The sequence below is a fragment of the Phyllobates terribilis genome, unplaced genomic scaffold (genome assembly GCF_046119375.1).
Source record: "Phyllobates terribilis strain yellow unplaced genomic scaffold, ASM4611937v1 Scaffold_80__1_contigs__length_6766528, whole genome shotgun sequence".
Lineage (NCBI taxonomy): Eukaryota > Metazoa > Chordata > Amphibia > Anura > Dendrobatidae > Phyllobates > Phyllobates terribilis.
Window position 1 is genome coordinate 3,185,128 of NW_027362840.1, and position 19,741 is coordinate 3,204,868.

A 19,741-nucleotide genomic window follows, 5' to 3' on the forward strand; every position below is an offset into this window, starting at 1 on the left:
ATTCTGCATTATTACTTAAGGACTTTGTTGCATTATTTAAGGATTCTGCTTCATTATTTAAGGACTTTGTTGCATTATTTAAGGACTCTGCTGCATTATTTAAGTACTTTGCTGCAATATTTAAGGACTCTGCTTCAGTATTTAAGGACTCTGCTGCATTATTTAAATACTTTGTTGCATTATTTAAGGACGGTGCTGCATTATTTAAGGACTCTGCTGCATTATTTAAGCACTCCGCTGCGGTATTTAAGGACTCTGCTGTGGCACTTAAGAACTCTGCTGCATTATTTAAGGGCTTTGCTGAATTATTTAAGTAATCGGCTGCGGTATTTAAGGACTCTGCTGCATTATTTAAGGAATTTGTTGCATTATGTAAGGACTCGGCTGCATTATTTAAGGACTTTGTTGCATTATTTAAGGTCTCTGCTGCATTATTTAATGAATTTGCTACATTATTTAAGGACTCTGCTGCATTATTTAATGACTCTTCTGAAGCTTTTGAGGACTCTGCTGCATTATTTTAGAACTTTGTTGCATTATTTAAGGACTCTGCTGCAGTATTTAAGGAATTTGCTCCATATTTAAGGACTCTGCTGCATTATTTATGGACTTTGCTGCATTATTTAATGACTCTGCTGCATTATTTATGGACTTTGTTGCATTATTTAAGGACTCTGCTGCATTATTTAAGGAATTTGCCGCATTATTTAAGGACTCTGCTGCATTATTTAATAACTCTGCTGCATTATTTAAGGACTCTGCTGCATTATTTAAGGACTCTGCTGCATTATTTAAGCACTCTGCTGCGGTATTTAAGGACTCTGCTGCATTATTTAAGGACTTTGCTGCATTATTTAATGACTCTGCTGCGGTATTTAAGGACTCTGCATTATTACTTAAGGACTTTGTTGCATTATTTAAGGATTCTGCTTCATTATTTAAGGACTTTGTTGCATTATTTAAGGACTCTGCTTCATTATTTAAGGACTTTGTTGCATTATTTAAGGACTCTGCTGCATTATTTAAGTACTTTGCTGCAATATTTAAGGACTCTGCTTCAGTATTTAAGGACTCTGCTGCATTATTTAAAGACTTTGTTGCATTATTTAAGGACTCTGCTGCATTATTTAAGGACTCTGCTGAAGCATTTTAGAACTCTGTTGCATTACTTAAGGACTCTGCTGCTTTATTTAAGGCCTTTGTTGCATTATTTAAGGACTCTGATTCAGTATTTAAGGACTCTGCTGCATTATTTAAGGACTTTGCTGCATTATTTAAGGATTCTGCTGCATTATTTAAGGATTTTGTTGCATTTTTTAAGGACTCTGCTACATTATTTAAGGAATTTGCTGCATTATTTAAGGACTCTGCTTCATTATTTAAGGACTCTGCTGCATTATTTAGGGACTTTGTTGCATTATTTAAGGACTCTGCTGCATTATTTAAGCAATTTGCTGTATTATTTAAGGACTCTGCTGCATTATTTAATAACTCTGCTGCATTATTTAAGGACTCTGCTGCATTATTTAAGCACTCTGCTGCGGTATTTAAGGATTCTGCTGCATTATTTAAGGACTTTGCTGCATTATTTAATGACTGCTGCTGTATTTAAGGACTCTGCATTATTACTTAAGGACTTTGTTGCATTATTTAAGAATTCTGCTTGATTATTTAAGGACTTTGTTGCATTATTTAAGGACTCTGCTACATTATTTAAGGAATTTGCTTCATTATTTAAGGACTCTGCTGCATTTTTTAGGGACTTTGTTGCATTATTTAAGGACTCTGCTGCAATATTTAAGGAATTTGCTGCATTATTTAAGGACTCTGCTGCATTATTTAATAACTCTGCTGCATCATTTAAGGACCCTGCTGCATGATTTAAGCACTCTGCTCCGGTATTTAAGGACTCTGCTGCATTATTTAAGGACTTTGCTGCATTATTTAATGACTCTGCTGCGGTATTTAAGGACTCTGCATTATTACTTAAGGACTTTGTTGCATTATTTAAGGATTCTGCTTCATTATTTAAGGACTTTGTTGCATTATTTAAGGACTCTGCTGCATTATTTAAGTACTTTGCTGCAATATTTAAGGACTCTGCTTCAGTATTTAAGGACTCTGCTGCATTATTTAAAGACTTTGTTGCATTATTTAAGGACGGTGCTGCATTATTTAAGGACTCTGCTGCATTATTTAAGCACTCCGCTGCGGTATTTAAGGACTCTGCTGTGGCACTTAAGACCTCTGCTGCATTATTTAAGGACATTGCTGAATTATTTAAGTAATCGGCTGCGGTATTTAAGGACTCTGCTGCATTATTTAAGGAATTTGTTGCATTATGTAAGGACTCGGCTGCATTATTTAAGGACTTTGTTGCATTATTTAAGGTCTCTGCTGCATTATTTAATGAATTTGCTACATTATTTAAGGACTCTGCTGCATTATTTAATGACTCTTCTGAAGCTTTTGAGGACTCTGCTGCATTATTTTAGAAGTTTGTTGCATTATTTAAGGACTCTGCTGCAGTATTTAAGGAATTTGCTCCATATTTAAGGACTCTGCTGCATTATTTATGGACTTTGCTGCATTATTTAATGACTCTGCTGCATTATTTATGGACTTTGTTGCATTATTTAAGGACTCTGCTGCATTATTTAAGGAATTTGCCGCATTATTTAAGGACTCTGCTGCATTATTTAATAACTCTGCTGCATTATTTAAGGACTCTGCTGCATTATTTAAGCACTCTGCTGCGGTATTTAAGGACTCTGCTGCATTATTTAAGGACTTTGCTGCATTATTTAATGACTCTGCTGCGGTATTTAAGGACTCTGCATTATTACTTAAGGACTTTGTTGCATTATTTAAGGATTCTGCTTCATTATTTAAGGACTTTGTTGCATTATTTAAGGACTCTGCTTCATTATTTAAGGACTTTGTTGCATTATTTAAGGACTCTGCTGCATTATTTAAGTACTTTGCTGCAATATTTAAGGACTCTGCTTCAGTAATTAAGGACTCTGCTGCATTATTTAAAGACTTTGTTGCATTATTTAAGGACTCTGCTGCATTATTTAAGGACTCTGCTGAAGCATTTTAGAACTCTGTTGCATTACTTAAGGACTCTGCTGCATTATTTAAGGCCTTTGTTGCATTATTTAAGGACTCTGCTTCAGTATTTAAGGACTCTGCTGCATTATTTAAGGACTTTGCTGCATTATTTAAGGATTCTGCTGCATTATTTAAGGATTTTGTTGCATTTTTTAAGGACTCTGCTACATTATTTAAGGAATTTGCTGCATTATTTAAGGACTCTGCTTCATTATTTAAGGACTCTGCTACATTATTTAGGGACTTTGTTGCATTATTTAAGGACTCTGCTGCATTATTTAAGGAATTTGCTGCTTTATTTAAGGACTCTGCTGCATTATTTAATAACTCTGCTGCATTATTTAAGGACTCTGCTGCATTATTTAAGCACTCTGCTGCGGTATTTAAGGACTCTGCTGCATTATTTAAGGACTTTGCTGCATTATTTAATGACTCTGCTGCGGTATTTAAGGACTCTGCATTATTACTTAAGGACTTTGTTGCATTATTTAAGGATTCTGCTTCATTATTTAAGGACTTTGTTGCATTATTTAAGGACTCTGCTTCATTATTTAAGGACTTTGTTGCATTATTTAAGGACTCTGCTGCATTATTTAAGTACTTTGCTGCAATATTTAAGGACTCTGCTTCAGTATTTAAGGACTCTGCTGCATTATTTAAAGACTTTGTTGCATTATTTAAGGATTCTGCTGCATTATTTAAGGATTTTGTTGCATTTTTAAGGACTCTGCTACATTATTTAAGGAATTTGCTGCATTATTTAAGGACTCTGCTTCATTATTTAAGGACTCTGCTGCATTATTTAGGGACTTTGTTGCATTATTTAAGGACTCTGCTGCATTATTTAAGGAATTTGCTGTATTATTTAAGGACTCTGCTGCATTATTTAATAACTCTGCTGCATTATTTAAGGACTCTGCTGCATTATTTAAGCACTCTGCTGCGGTATTTAAGGACTCTGCTGCATTATTTAAGGACTTTGCTGCATTATTTAATGACTCTGCTGCTGTATTTAAGAACTCTGCATTATTACTTAAGGACTTTGTTGCATTATTTAAGGATTCTGCTTCATTATTTAAGGACTTTGTTGCATTATTTAAGGACTCTGCTACATTATTTAAGGAATTTGCTTCATTATTTAAGGACTCTGCTGCATTTTTTAGGGACTTTGTTGCATTATTTAAGGACTCTGCTGCATTATTTAAGGAATTTGCTGCATTATTTAAGGACTCTGCTGCATTATTTAATAACTCTGCTGCATTATTTAAGGACCCTGCTGCATCATTTAAGCACTCTGCTCCGGTATTTAAGGACTCTGCTGCATTATTTAAGGACTTTGCTGCATTATTTAATGACTCTGCTGCGGTATTTAAGGACTCTGCATTATTACTTAAGGACTTTGTTGCATTATTTAAGGATTCTGCTTCATTATTTAAGGATTTTGTTGCATTATTTAAGGACTCTGCTGCATTATTTAAGTACTTTGCTGCAATATTTAAGGACTCTGCTTCAGTATTTAAGGACTCTGCTGCATTATTTAAATACTTTGTTGCATTATTTAAGGACGGTGCTGCATTATTTAAGGAATTTGCTGCTTTATTTAAGGACTCTGCTGCATTATTTAATAACTCTGCTGCATTATTTAAGGACTCTGCTGCATTATTTAAGCACTCTGCTGCGGTTTTTAAGGACTCTGCTGCATTATTTAAGGACTTTGCTGCATTATTTAATGACTCTGCTGCGGTATTTAAGGACTCTGCATTATTACTTAAGGACTTTGTTGCATTATTTAAGGATTCTGCTTCATTATTTAAGGACTTTGTTGCATTATTTAAGGACTCTGCTTCATTATTTAAGGACTTTGTTGCATTATTTAAGGACTCTGCTGCATTATTTAAGTACTTTGCTGCAATATTTAAGGACTCTGCTTCAGTATTTAAGGACTCTGCTGCATTATTTAAAGACTTTGTTGCATTATTTAAGGATTCTGCTGCATTATTTAAGGATTTTGTTGCATTTTTAAGGACTCTGCTACATTATTTAAGGAATTTGCTGCATTATTTAAGGACTCTGCTTCATTATTTAATGACTCTGCTGCATTATTTAGGGACTTTGTTGCATTATTTAAGGACTCTGCTGCATTATTTAAGGAATTTGCTGTATTATTTAAGGACTCTGCTGCATTATTTAATAACTCTGCTGCATTATTTAAGGACTCTGCTGCATTATTTAAGCACTCTGCTGCGGTATTTAAGGACTCTGCTGCATTATTTAAGGACTTTGCTGCATTATTTAATGACTCTGCTGCGGTATTTAAGGACTCTGCATTATTACTTAAGGACTTTGTTGCATTATTTAAGGATTCTGCTTCATTATTTAAGGACTTTGTTGCATTATTTAAGGACTCTGCTGCATTATTTAAGTACTTTGCTGCAATATTTAAGGACTCTGCTTCAGTATTTAAGGACTCTGCTGCATTATTTAAATACTTTGTTGCATTATTTAAGGACGGTGCTGCATTATTTAAGGACTCTGCTGCATTATTTAAGCACTCCGCTGCGGTATTTAAGGACTCTGCTGTGGCACTTAAGAACTCTGCTGCATTATTTAAGGGCTTTGCTGAATTATTTAAGTAATCGGCTGCGGTATTTAAGGACTCTGCTGCATTATTTAAGGAATTTGTTGCATTATGTAAGGACTCGGCTGCATTATTTAAGGACTTTGTTGCATTATTTAAGGTCTCTGCTGCATTATTTAATGAATTTGCTACATTATTTAAGGACTCTGCTGCATTATTTAATGACTCTTCTGAAGCTTTTGAGGACTCTGCTGCATTATTTTAGAACTTTGTTGCATTATTTAAGGACTCTGCTGCAGTATTTAAGGAATTTGCTCCATATTTAAGGACTCTGCTGCATTATTTATGGACTTTGCTGCATTATTTAATGACTCTGCTGCATTATTTATGGACTTTGTTGCATTATTTAAGGACTCTGCTGCATTATTTAAGGAATTTGCCGCATTATTTAAGGACTCTGCTGCATTATTTAATAACTCTGCTGCATTATTTAAGGACTCTGCTGCATTATTTAAGGACTCTGCTGCATTATTTAAGCACTCTGCTGCGGTATTTAAGGACTCTGCTGCATTATTTAAGGACTTTGCTGCATTATTTAATGACTCTGCTGCGGTATTTAAGGACTCTGCATTATTACTTAAGGACTTTGTTGCATTATTTAAGGATTCTGCTTCATTATTTAAGGACTTTGTTGCATTATTTAAGGACTCTGCTTCATTATTTAAGGACTTTGTTGCATTATTTAAGGACTCTGCTGCATTATTTAAGTACTTTGCTGCAATATTTAAGGACTCTGCTTCAGTATTTAAGGACTCTGCTGCATTATTTAAAGACTTTGTTGCATTATTTAAGGACTCTGCTGCATTATTTAAGGACTCTGCTGAAGCATTTTAGAACTCTGTTGCATTACTTAAGGACTCTGCTGCTTTATTTAAGGCCTTTGTTGCATTATTTAAGGACTCTGATTCAGTATTTAAGGACTCTGCTGCATTATTTAAGGACTTTGCTGCATTATTTAAGGATTCTGCTGCATTATTTAAGGATTTTGTTGCATTTTTTAAGGACTCTGCTACATTATTTAAGGAATTTGCTGCATTATTTAAGGACTCTGCTTCATTATTTAAGGACTCTGCTGCATTATTTAGGGACTTTGTTGCATTATTTAAGGACTCTGCTGCATTATTTAAGCAATTTGCTGTATTATTTAAGGACTCTGCTGCATTATTTAATAACTCTGCTGCATTATTTAAGGACTCTGCTGCATTATTTAAGCACTCTGCTGCGGTATTTAAGGATTCTGCTGCATTATTTAAGGACTTTGCTGCATTATTTAATGACTGCTGCTGTATTTAAGGACTCTGCATTATTACTTAAGGACTTTGTTGCATTATTTAAGAATTCTGCTTGATTATTTAAGGACTTTGTTGCATTATTTAAGGAATCTGCTACATTATTTAAGGAATTTGCTTCATTATTTAAGGACTCTGCTGCATTTTTTAGGGACTTTGTTGCATTATTTAAGGACTCTGCTGCAATATTTAAGGAATTTGCTGCATTATTTAAGGACTCTGCTGCATTATTTAATAACTCTGCTGCATCATTTAAGGACCCTGCTGCATGATTTAAGCACTCTGCTCCGGTATTTAAGGACTCTGCTGCATTATTTAAGGACTTTGCTGCATTATTTAATGACTCTGCTGCGGTATTTAAGGACTCTGCATTATTACTTAAGGACTTTGTTGCATTATTTAAGGATTCTGCTTCATTATTTAAGGACTTTGTTGCATTATTTAAGGACTCTGCTGCATTATTTAAGTACTTTGCTGCAATATTTAAGGACTCTGCTTCAGTATTTAAGGACTCTGCTGCATTATTTAAAGACTTTGTTGCATTATTTAAGGACGGTGCTGCATTATTTAAGGACTCTGCTGCATTATTTAAGCACTCCGCTGCGGTATTTAAGGACTCTGCTGTGGCACTTAAGACCTCTGCTGCATTATTTAAGGACATTGCTGAATTATTTAAGTAATCGGCTGCGGTATTTAAGGACTCTGCTGCATTATTTAAGGAATTTGTTGCATTATGTAAGGACTCGGCTGCATTATTTAAGGACTTTGTTGCATTATTTAAGGTCTCTGCTGCATTATTTAATGAATTTGCTACATTATTTAAGGACTCTGCTGCATTATTTAATGACTCTTCTGAAGCTTTTGAGGACTCTGCTGCATTATTTTAGAAGTTTGTTGCATTATTTAAGGACTCTGCTGCAGTATTTAAGGAATTTGCTCCATATTTAAGGACTCTGCTGCATTATTTATGGACTTTGCTGCATTATTTAATGACTCTGCTGCATTATTTATGGACTTTGTTGCATTATTTAAGGACTCTGCTGCATTATTTAAGGAATTTGCCGCATTATTTAAGGACTCTGCTGCATTATTTAATAACTCTGCTGCATTATTTAAGGACTCTGCTGCATTATTTAAGCACTCTGCTGCGGTATTTAAGGACTCTGCTGCATTATTTAAGGACTTTGCTGCATTATTTAATGACTCTGCTGCGGTATTTAAGGACTCTGCATTATTACTTAAGGACTTTGTTGCATTATTTAAGGATTCTGCTTCATTATTTAAGGACTTTGTTGCATTATTTAAGGACTCTGCTTCATTATTTAAGGACTTTGTTGCATTATTTAAGGACTCTGCTGCATTATTTAAGTACTTTGCTGCAATATTTAAGGACTCTGCTTCAGTAATTAAGGACTCTGCTGCATTATTTAAAGACTTTGTTGCATTATTTAAGGACTCTGCTGCATTATTTAAGGACTCTGCTGAAGCATTTTAGAACTCTGTTGCATTACTTAAGGACTCTGCTGCATTATTTAAGGCCTTTGTTGCATTATTTAAGGACTCTGCTTCAGTATTTAAGGACTCTGCTGCATTATTTAAGGACTTTGCTGCATTATTTAAGGATTCTGCTGCATTATTTAAGGATTTTGTTGCATTTTTTAAGGACTCTGCTACATTATTTAAGGAATTTGCTGCATTATTTAAGGACTCTGCTTCATTATTTAAGGACTCTGCTACATTATTTAGGGACTTTGTTGCATTATTTAAGGACTCTGCTGCATTATTTAAGGAATTTGCTGCTTTATTTAAGGACTCTGCTGCATTATTTAATAACTCTGCTGCATTATTTAAGGACTCTGCTGCATTATTTAAGCACTCTGCTGCGGTATTTAAGGACTCTGCTGCATTATTTAAGGACTTTGCTGCATTATTTAATGACTCTGCTGCGGTATTTAAGGACTCTGCATTATTACTTAAGGACTTTGTTGCATTATTTAAGGATTCTGCTTCATTATTTAAGGACTTTGTTGCATTATTTAAGGACTCTGCTTCATTATTTAAGGACTTTGTTGCATTATTTAAGGACTCTGCTGCATTATTTAAGTACTTTGCTGCAATATTTAAGGACTCTGCTTCAGTATTTAAGGACTCTGCTGCATTATTTAAAGACTTTGTTGCATTATTTAAGGATTCTGCTGCATTATTTAAGGATTTTGTTGCATTTTTAAGGACTCTGCTACATTATTTAAGGAATTTGCTGCATTATTTAAGGACTCTGCTTCATTATTTAAGGACTCTGCTGCATTATTTAGGGACTTTGTTGCATTATTTAAGGACTCTGCTGCATTATTTAAGGAATTTGCTGTATTATTTAAGGACTCTGCTGCATTATTTAATAACTCTGCTGCATTATTTAAGGACTCTGCTGCATTATTTAAGCACTCTGCTGCGGTATTTAAGGACTCTGCTGCATTATTTAAGGACTTTGCTGCATTATTTAATGACTCTGCTGCTGTATTTAAGAACTCTGCATTATTACTTAAGGACTTTGTTGCATTATTTAAGGATTCTGCTTCATTATTTAAGGACTTTGTTGCATTATTTAAGGACTCTGCTACATTATTTAAGGAATTTGCTTCATTATTTAAGGACTCTGCTGCATTTTTTAGGGACTTTGTTGCATTATTTAAGGACTCTGCTGCATTATTTAAGGAATTTGCTGCATTATTTAAGGACTCTGCTGCATTATTTAATAACTCTGCTGCATTATTTAAGGACCCTGCTGCATCATTTAAGCACTCTGCTCCGGTATTTAAGGACTCTGCTGCATTATTTAAGGACTTTGCTGCATTATTTAATGACTCTGCTGCGGTATTTAAGGACTCTGCATTATTACTTAAGGACTTTGTTGCATTATTTAAGGATTCTGCTTCATTATTTAAGGACTTTGTTGCATTATTTAAGGACTCTGCTGCATTATTTAAGTACTTTGCTGCAATATTTAAGGACTCTGCTTCAGTATTTAAGGACTCTGCTGCATTATTTAAATACTTTGTTGCATTATTTAAGGACGGTGCTGCATTATTTAAGGAATTTGCTGCTTTATTTAAGGACTCTGCTGCATTATTTAATAACTCTGCTGCATTATTTAAGGACTCTGCTGCATTATTTAAGCACTCTGCTGCGGTTTTTAAGGACTCTGCTGCATTATTTAAGGACTTTGCTGCATTATTTAATGACTCTGCTGCGGTATTTAAGGACTCTGCATTATTACTTAAGGACTTTGTTGCATTATTTAAGGATTCTGCTTCATTATTTAAGGACTTTGTTGCATTATTTAAGGACTCTGCTTCATTATTTAAGGACTTTGTTGCATTATTTAAGGACTCTGCTGCATTATTTAAGTACTTTGCTGCAATATTTAAGGACTCTGCTTCAGTATTTAAGGACTCTGCTGCATTATTTAAAGACTTTGTTGCATTATTTAAGGATTCTGCTGCATTATTTAAGGATTTTGTTGCATTTTTAAGGACTCTGCTACATTATTTAAGGAATTTGCTGCATTATTTAAGGACTCTGCTTCATTATTTAATGACTCTGCTGCATTATTTAGGGACTTTGTTGCATTATTTAAGGACTCTGCTGCATTATTTAAGGAATTTGCTGTATTATTTAAGGACTCTGCTGCATTATTTAATAACTCTGCTGCATTATTTAAGGACTCTGCTGCATTATTTAAGCACTCTGCTGCGGTATTTAAGGACTCTGCTGCATTATTTAAGGACTTTGCTGCATTATTTAATGACTCTGCTGCTGTATTTAAGAACTCTGCATTATTACTTAAGGACTTTGTTGCATTATTTAAGGATTCTGCTTCATTATTTAAGGACTTTGTTGCATTATTTAAGGACTCTGCTACATTATTTAAGGAATTTGCTTCATTATTTAAGGACTCTGCTGCATTTTTTAGGGACTTTGTTGCATTATTTAAGGACTCTGCTGCATTATTTAAGGAATTTGCTGCATTATTTAAGGACTCTGCTGCATTATTTAATAACTCTGCTGCATTATTTAAGGACCCTGCTGCATCATTTAAGCACTCTGCTCCGGTATTTAAGGACTCTGCTGCATTATTTAAGGACTTTGCTGCATTATTTAATGACTCTGCTGCGGTATTTAAGGACTCTGCATTATTACTTAAGGACTTTGTTGCATTATTTAAGGATTCTGCTTCATTATTTAAGGACTTTGTTGCATTATTTAAGGACTCTGCTGCATTATTTAAGTACTTTGCTGCAATATTTAAGGACTCTGCTTCAGTATTTAAGGACTCTGCTGCATTATTTAAATACTTTGTTGCATTATTTAAGGACGGTGCTGCATTATTTAAGGACTCTGCTGCATTATTTAAGCACTCCGCTGCGGTATTTAAGGACTCTGCTGTGGCACTTAAGAACTCTGCTGCATTATTTAAGGGCTTTGCTGAATTATTTAAGTAATCGGCTGCGGTATTTAAGGACTCTGCTGCATTATTTAAGGAATTTGTTGCATTATGTAAGGACTCGGCTGCATTATTTAAGGACTTTGTTGCATTATTTAAGGTCTCTGCTGCATTATTTAATGAATTTGCTACATTATTTAAGGACTCTGCTGCATTATTTAATGACTCTTCTGAAGCTTTTGAGGACTCTGCTGCATTATTTTAGAACTTTGTTGCATTATTTAAGGACTCTGCTGCAGTATTTAAGGAATTTGCTCCATATTTAAGGACTCTGCTGCATTATTTATGGACTTTGCTGCATTATTTAATGACTCTGCTGCATTATTTATGGACTTTGTTGCATTATTTAAGGACTCTGCTGCATTATTTAAGGAATTTGCCGCATTATTTAAGGACTCTGCTGCATTATTTAATAACTCTGCTGCATTATTTAAGGACTCTGCTGCATTATTTAAGGACTCTGCTGCATTATTTAAGCACTCTGCTGCGGTATTTAAGGACTCTGCTGCATTATTTAAGGACTTTGCTGCATTATTTAATGACTCTGCTGCGGTATTTAAGGACTCTGCATTATTACTTAAGGACTTTGTTGCATTATTTAAGGATTCTGCTTCATTATTTAAGGACTTTGTTGCATTATTTAAGGACTCTGCTTCATTATTTAAGGACTTTGTTGCATTATTTAAGGACTCTGCTGCATTATTTAAGTACTTTGCTGCAATATTTAAGGACTCTGCTTCAGTATTTAAGGACTCTGCTGCATTATTTAAAGACTTTGTTGCATTATTTAAGGACTCTGCTGCATTATTTAAGGACTCTGCTGAAGCATTTTAGAACTCTGTTGCATTACTTAAGGACTCTGCTGCTTTATTTAAGGCCTTTGTTGCATTATTTAAGGACTCTGCTTCAGTATTTAAGGACTCTGCTGCATTATTTAAGGACTTTGCTGCATTATTTAAGGATTCTGCTGCATTATTTAAGGATTTTGTTGCATTTTTTAAGGACTCTGCTACATTATTTAAGGAATTTGCTGCATTATTTAAGGACTCTGCTTCATTATTTAAGGACTCTACTGCATTATTTAGGGACTTTGTTGCATTATTTAAGGACTCTGCTGCATTATTTAAGCAATTTGCTGTATTATTTAAGGACTCTGCTGCATTATTTAATAACTCTGCTGCATTATTTAAGGACTCTGCTGCATTATTTAAGCACTCTGCTGCGGTATTTAAGGATTCTGCTGCATTATTTAAGGACTTTGCTGCATTATTTAATGACTGCTGCTGTATTTAAGGACTCTGCATTATTACTTAAGGACTTTGTTGCATTATTTAAGAATTCTGCTTCATTATTTAAGGACTTTGTTGCATTATTTAAGGACTCTGCTACATTATTTAAGGAATTTGCTTCATTATTTAAGGACTCTGCTGCATTTTTTAGGGACTTTGTTGCATTATTTAACGACTCTGCTGCAATATTTAAGGAATTTGCTGCATTATTTAAGGACTCTGCTGCATTATTTAATAACTCTGCTGCATCATTTAAGGACCCTGCTGCATGATTTAAGCACTCTGCTCCGGTATTTAAGGACTCTGCTGCATTATTTAAGGACTTTGCTGCATTATTTAATGACTCTGCTGCGGTATTTAAGGACTCTGCATTATTACTTAAGGACTTTGTTGCATTATTTAAGGATTCTGCTTCATTATTTAAGGACTTTGTTGCATTATTTAAGGACTCTGCTGCATTATTTAAGTACTTTGATGCAATATTTAAGGACTCTGCTTCAGTATTTAAGGACTCTGCTGCATTATTTAAAGACTTTGTTGCATTATTTAAGGACGGTGCTGCATTATTTAAGGACTCTGCTGCATTATTTAAGCACTCCGCTGCGGTATTTAAGGACTCTGCTGTGGCACTTAAGAACTCTGCTGCATTATTTAAGGACATTGCTGAATTATTTAAGTAATCGGCTGCGGTATTTAAGGACTCTGCTGCATTATTTAAGGAATTTGTTGCATTATGTAAGGACTCGGCTGCATTATTTAAGGACTTTGTTGCATTATTTAAGGTCTCTGCTGCATTATTTAATGAATTTGCTACATTATTTAAGGACTCTGCTGCATTATTTAATGACTCTTCTGAAGCTTTTGAGGACTCTGCTGCATTATTTTAGAAGTTTGTTGCATTATTTAAGGACTCTGCTGCAGTATTTAAGGAATTTGCTCCATATTTAAGGACTCTGCTGCATTATTTATGGACTTTGCTGCATTATTTAATGACTCTGCTGCATTATTTATGGACTTTGTTGCATTATTTAAGGACTCTGCTGCATTATTTAAGGAATTTGCCGCATTATTTAAGGACTCTGCTGCATTATTTAATAACTCTGCTGCATTATTTAAGGACTCTGCTGCATTATTTAAGCACTCTGCTGCGGTATTTAAGGACTCTGCTGCATTATTTAAGGACTTTGCTGCATTATTTAATGACTCTGCTGCGGTATTTAAGGACTCTGCATTATTACTTAAGGACTTTGTTGCATTATTTAAGGATTCTGCTTCATTATTTAAGGACTTTGTTGCATTATTTAAGGACTCTGCTTCATTATTTAAGGACTTTGTTGCATTATTTAAGGACTCTGCTGCATTATTTAAGTACTTTGCTGCAATATTTAAGGACTCTGCTTCAGTAATTAAGGACTCTGCTGCATTATTTAAAGACTTTGTTGCATTATTTAAGGACTCTGCTGCATTATTTAAGGACTCTGCTGAAGCATTTTAGAACTCTGTTGCATTACTTAAGGACTCTGCTGCATTATTTAAGGCCTTTGTTGCATTATTTAAGGACTCTGCTTCAGTATTTAAGGACTCTGCTGCATTATTTAAGGACTTTGCTGCATTATTTAAGGATTCTGCTGCATTATTTAAGGATTTTGCTGCATTTTTTAAGGACTCTGCTACATTATTTAAGGAATTTGCTGCATTATTTAAGGACTCTGCTTCATTATTTAAGGACTCTGCTACATTATTTAGGGACTTTGTTGCATTATTTAAGGACTCTGCTGCATTATTTAAGGAATTTGCTGCATTATTTAAGGACTCTGCTGCATTATTTAAGCACTCTGCTGCGGTATTTAAGGACTCTGCTGCATTATTTAAGGACTTTGCTGCATTATTTAATGACTCTGCTGCGGTATTTAAGGACTCTGCATTATTACTTAAGGACTTTGTTGCATTATTTAAGGATTCTGCTTCATTATTTAAGGACTTTGTTGCATTATTTAAGGACTCTGCTTCATTATTTAAGGACTTTGTTGCATTATTTAAGGACTCTGCTGCATTATTTAAGTACTTTGCTGCAATATTTAAGGACTCTGCTTCAGTATTTAAGGACTCTGCTGCATTATTTAAAGACTTTGTTGCATTATTTAAGGACTCTGCTGCATTATTTAAGGAATTTGCTGTATTATTTAAGGACTCTGCTGCATTATTTAATAACTCTGCTGCATTATTTAAGGACTCTGCTGCATTATTTAAGCACTCTGCTGCGGTATTTAAGGACTCTGCTGCATTATTTAAGGACTTTGCTGCATTATTTAATGACTCTGCTGCTGTATTTAAGAACTCTGCATTATTACTTAAGGACTTTGTTGCATTATTTAAGGATTCTGCTTCATTATTTAAGGACTTTGTTGCATTATTTAAGGACTCTGCTACATTATTTAAGGAATTTGCTTCATTATTTAAGGACTCTGCTGCATTTTTTAGGGACTTTGTTGCATTATTTAAGGACTCTGCTGCATTATTTAAGGAATTTGCTGCATTATTTAAGGACTCTGCTGCATTATTTAATAACTCTGCTGCATTATTTAAGGACCCTGCTGCATCATTTAAGCACTCTGCTCCGGTATTTAAGGACTCTGCTGCATTATTTAAGGACTTTGCTGCATTATTTAATGACTCTGCTGCGGTATTTAAGGACTCTGCATTATTACTTAAGGACTTTGTTGCATTATTTAAGGATTCTGCTTCATTATTTAAGGACTTTGTTGCATTATTTAAGGACTCTGCTGCATTATTTAAGTACTTTGCTGCAATATTTAAGGACTCTGCTTCAGTATTTAAGGACTCTGCTGCATTATTTAAAGACTTTGTTGCATTATTTAAGGACGGTGCTGCATTATTTAAGGACTCTGCTGCATTATTTAAGCACTCCGCTGCGGTATTTAAGGACTCTGCTGTGGCACTTAAGAACTCTGCTGCATTATTTAAGGGCTTTGCTGAATTATTTAAGTAATCGGCTGCGGTATTTAAGGACTCTGCTGCATTATTTAAGGAATTTGTTGCATTATGTAAGGACTCGGCTGCATTATTTAAGGACTTTGTTGCATTATTTAAGGTCTCTGCTGCATTATTTAATGAATTTGCTACATTATTTAAGGACTCTGCTGCATTATTTAATGACTCTTCTGAAGCTTTTGAGGACTCTGCTGCATTATTTTAGAACTTTGTTGCATTATTTAAGGACTCTGCTGCAGTATTTAAGGAATTTGCTCCATATTTAAGGACTCTGCTGCATTATTTATGGACTTTGCTGCATTATTTAATGACTCTGCTGCATTATTTATGGACTTTGTTGCATTATTTAAGGACTCTGCTGCATTATTTAAGGAATTTGCCGCATTATTTAAGGACTCTGCTGCATTATTTAATAACTCTGCTGCATTATTTAAGGACTCTGCTGCATTATTTAAGCACTCTGCTGCGGTATTTAAGGACTCTGCTGCATTATTTAAGGACTTTGCTGCATTATTTAATGACTCTGCTGCGGTATTTAAGGACTCTGCATTATTACTTAAGGACTTTGTTGCATTATTTAAGGATTCTGCTTCATTATTTAAGGACTTTGTTGCATTATTTAAGGACTCTGCTTCATTATTTAAGGACTTTGTTGCATTATTTAAGGACTCTGCTGCATTATTTAAGTACTTTGCTGCAATATTTAAGGACTCTGCTTCAGTAATTAAGGACTCTGCTGCATTATTTAAAGACTTTGTTGCATTATTTAAGGACTCTGCTGCATTATTTAAGGACTCTGCTGAAGCATTTTAGAACTCTGTTGCATTACTTAAGGACTCTGCTGCATTATTTAAGGCCTTTGTTGCATTATTTAAGGACTCTGCTTCAGTATTTAAGGACTCTGCTGCATTATTTAAGGACTTTGCTGCATTATTTAAGGATTCTGCTGCATTATTTAAGGATTTTGTTGCATTTTTTAAGGACTCTGCTACATTATTTAAGGAATTTGCTGCATTATTTAAGGACTCTGCTTCATTATTTAAGGACTCTGCTACATTATTTAGGGACTTTGTTGCATTATTTAAGGACTCTGCTGCATTATTTAAGGAATTTGCTGCTTTATTTAAGGACTCTGCTGCATTATTTAATAACTCTGCTGCATTATTTAAGGACTCTGCTGCATTATTTAAGCACTCTGCTGCGGTATTTAAGGACTCTGCTGCATTATTTAAGGACTTTGCTGCATTATTTAATGACTCTGCTGCGGTATTTAAGGACTCTGCATTATTACTTAAGGACTTTGTTGCATTATTTAAGGATTCTGCTTCATTATTTAAGGACTTTGTTGCATTATTTAAGGACTCTGCTTCATTATTTAAGGACTTTGTTGCATTATTTAAGGACTCTGCTGCATTATTTAAGTACTTTGCTGCAATATTTAAGGACTCTGCTTCAGTATTTAAGGACTCTGCTGCATTATTTAAAGACTTTGTTGCATTATTTAAGGATTCTGCTGCATTATTTAAGGATTTTGTTGCATTTTTAAGGACTCTGCTACATTATTTAAGGAATTTGCTGCATTATTTAAGGACTCTGCTTCATTATTTAAGGACTCTGCTGCATTATTTAGGGACTTTGTTGCATTATTTAAGGACTCTGCTGCATTATTTAAGGAATTTGCTGTATTATTTAAGGACTCTGCTGCATTATTTAATAACTCTGCTGCATTATTTAAGGACTCTGCTGCATTATTTAAGCACTCTGCTGCGGTATTTAAGGACTCTGCTGCATTATTTAAGGACTTTGCTGCATTATTTAATGACTCTGCTGCTGTATTTAAGAACTCTGCATTATTACTTAAGGACTTTGTTGCATTATTTAAGGATTCTGCTTCATTATTTAAGGACTTTGTTGCATTATTTAAGGACTCTGCTACATTATTTAAGGAATTTGCTTCATTATTTAAGGACTCTGCTGCATTTTTTAGGGACTTTGTTGCATTATTTAAGGACTCTGCTGCATTATTTAAGGAATTTGCTGCATTATTTAAGGACTCTGCTGCATTATTTAATAACTCTGCTGCATTATTTAAGGACTTTGCTGCATTATTTAATGACTCTGCTGCGGTATTTAAGGACTCTGCATTATTACTTAAGGACTTTGTTGCATTATTTAAGGATTCTGCTTCATTATTTAAGGACTTTGTTGCATTATTTAAGGACTCTGCTGCATTATTTAAGTACTTTGCTGCAATATTTAAGGACTCTGCTTCAGTATTTAAGGACTCTGCTGCATTATTTAAATACTTTGTTGCATTATTTAAGGACGGTGCTGCATTATTTAAGGAATTTGCTGCTTTATTTAAGGACTCTGCTGCATTATTTAATAACTCTGCTGCATTATTTAAGGACTCTGCTGCATTATTTAAGCACTCTGCTGCGGTTTTTAAGGACTCTGCTGCATTATTTAAGGACTTTGCTGCATTATTTAATGACTCTGCTGCGGTATTTAAGGACTCTGCATTATTACTTAAGGACTTTGTTGCATTATTTAAGGATTCTGCTTCATTATTTAAGGACTTTGTTGCATTATTTAAGGACTCTGCTTCATTATTTAAGGACTTTGTTGCATTATTTAAGGACTCTGCTGCATTATTTAAGTACTTTGCTGCAATATTTAAGGACTCTGCTTCAGTATTTAAGGACTCTGCTGCATTATTTAAAGACTTTGTTGCATTATTTAAGGATTCTGCTGCATTATTTAAGGATTTTGTTGCATTTTTAAGGACTCTGCTACATTATTTAAGGAATTTGCTGCATTATTTAAGGACTCTGCTTCATTATTTAATGACTCTGCTGCATTATTTAGGGACTTTGTTGCATTATTTAAGGACTCTGCTGCATTATTTAAGGAATTTGCTGTATTATTTAAGGACTCTGCTGCATTATTTAATAACTCTGCTGCATTATTTAAGGACTCTGCTGCATTATTTAAGCACTCTGCTGCGGTATTTAAGGACTCTGCTGCATTATTTAAGGACTTTGCTGCATTATTTAATGACTCTGCTGCTGTATTTAAGAACTCTGCATTATTACTTAAGGACTTTGTTGCATTATTTAAGGATTCTGCTTCATTATTTAAGGACTTTGTTGCATTATTTAAGGACTCTGCTACATTATTTAAGGAATTTGCTTCATTATTTAAGGACTCTGCTGCATTTTTTAGGGACTTTGTTGCATTATTTAAGGACTCTGCTGCATTATTTAAGGAATTTGCTGCATTATTTAAGGACTCTGCTGCATTATTTAATAACTCTGCTGCATTATTTAAGGACCCTGCTGCATCATTTAAGCACTCTGCTCCGGTATTTAAGGACTCTGCTGCATTATTTAAGGACTTTGCTGCATTATTTAATGACTCTGCTGCGGTATTTAAGGACTCTGCATTATTACTTAAGGACTTTGTTGCATTATTTAAGGATTCTGCTTCATTATTTAAGGACTTTGTTGCATTATTTAAGGACTCTGCTGCATTATTTAAGTACTTTGCTGCAATATTTAAGGACTCTGCTTCAGTATTTAAGGACTCTGCTGCATTATTTAAATACTTTGTTGCATTATTTAAGGACGGTGCTGCATTATTTAAGGACTCTGCTGCATTATTTAAGCACTCCGCTGCGGTATTTAAGGACTCTGCTGTGGCACTTAAGAACTCTGCTGCATTATTTAAGGGCTTTGCTGAATTATTTAAGTAATCGGCTGCGGTATTTAAGGACTCTGCTGCATTATTTAAGGAATTTGTTGCATTATGTAAGGACTCGGCTGCATTATTTAAGGACTTTGTTGCATTATTTAAGGTCTCTGCTGCATTATTTAATGAATTTGCTACATTATTTAAG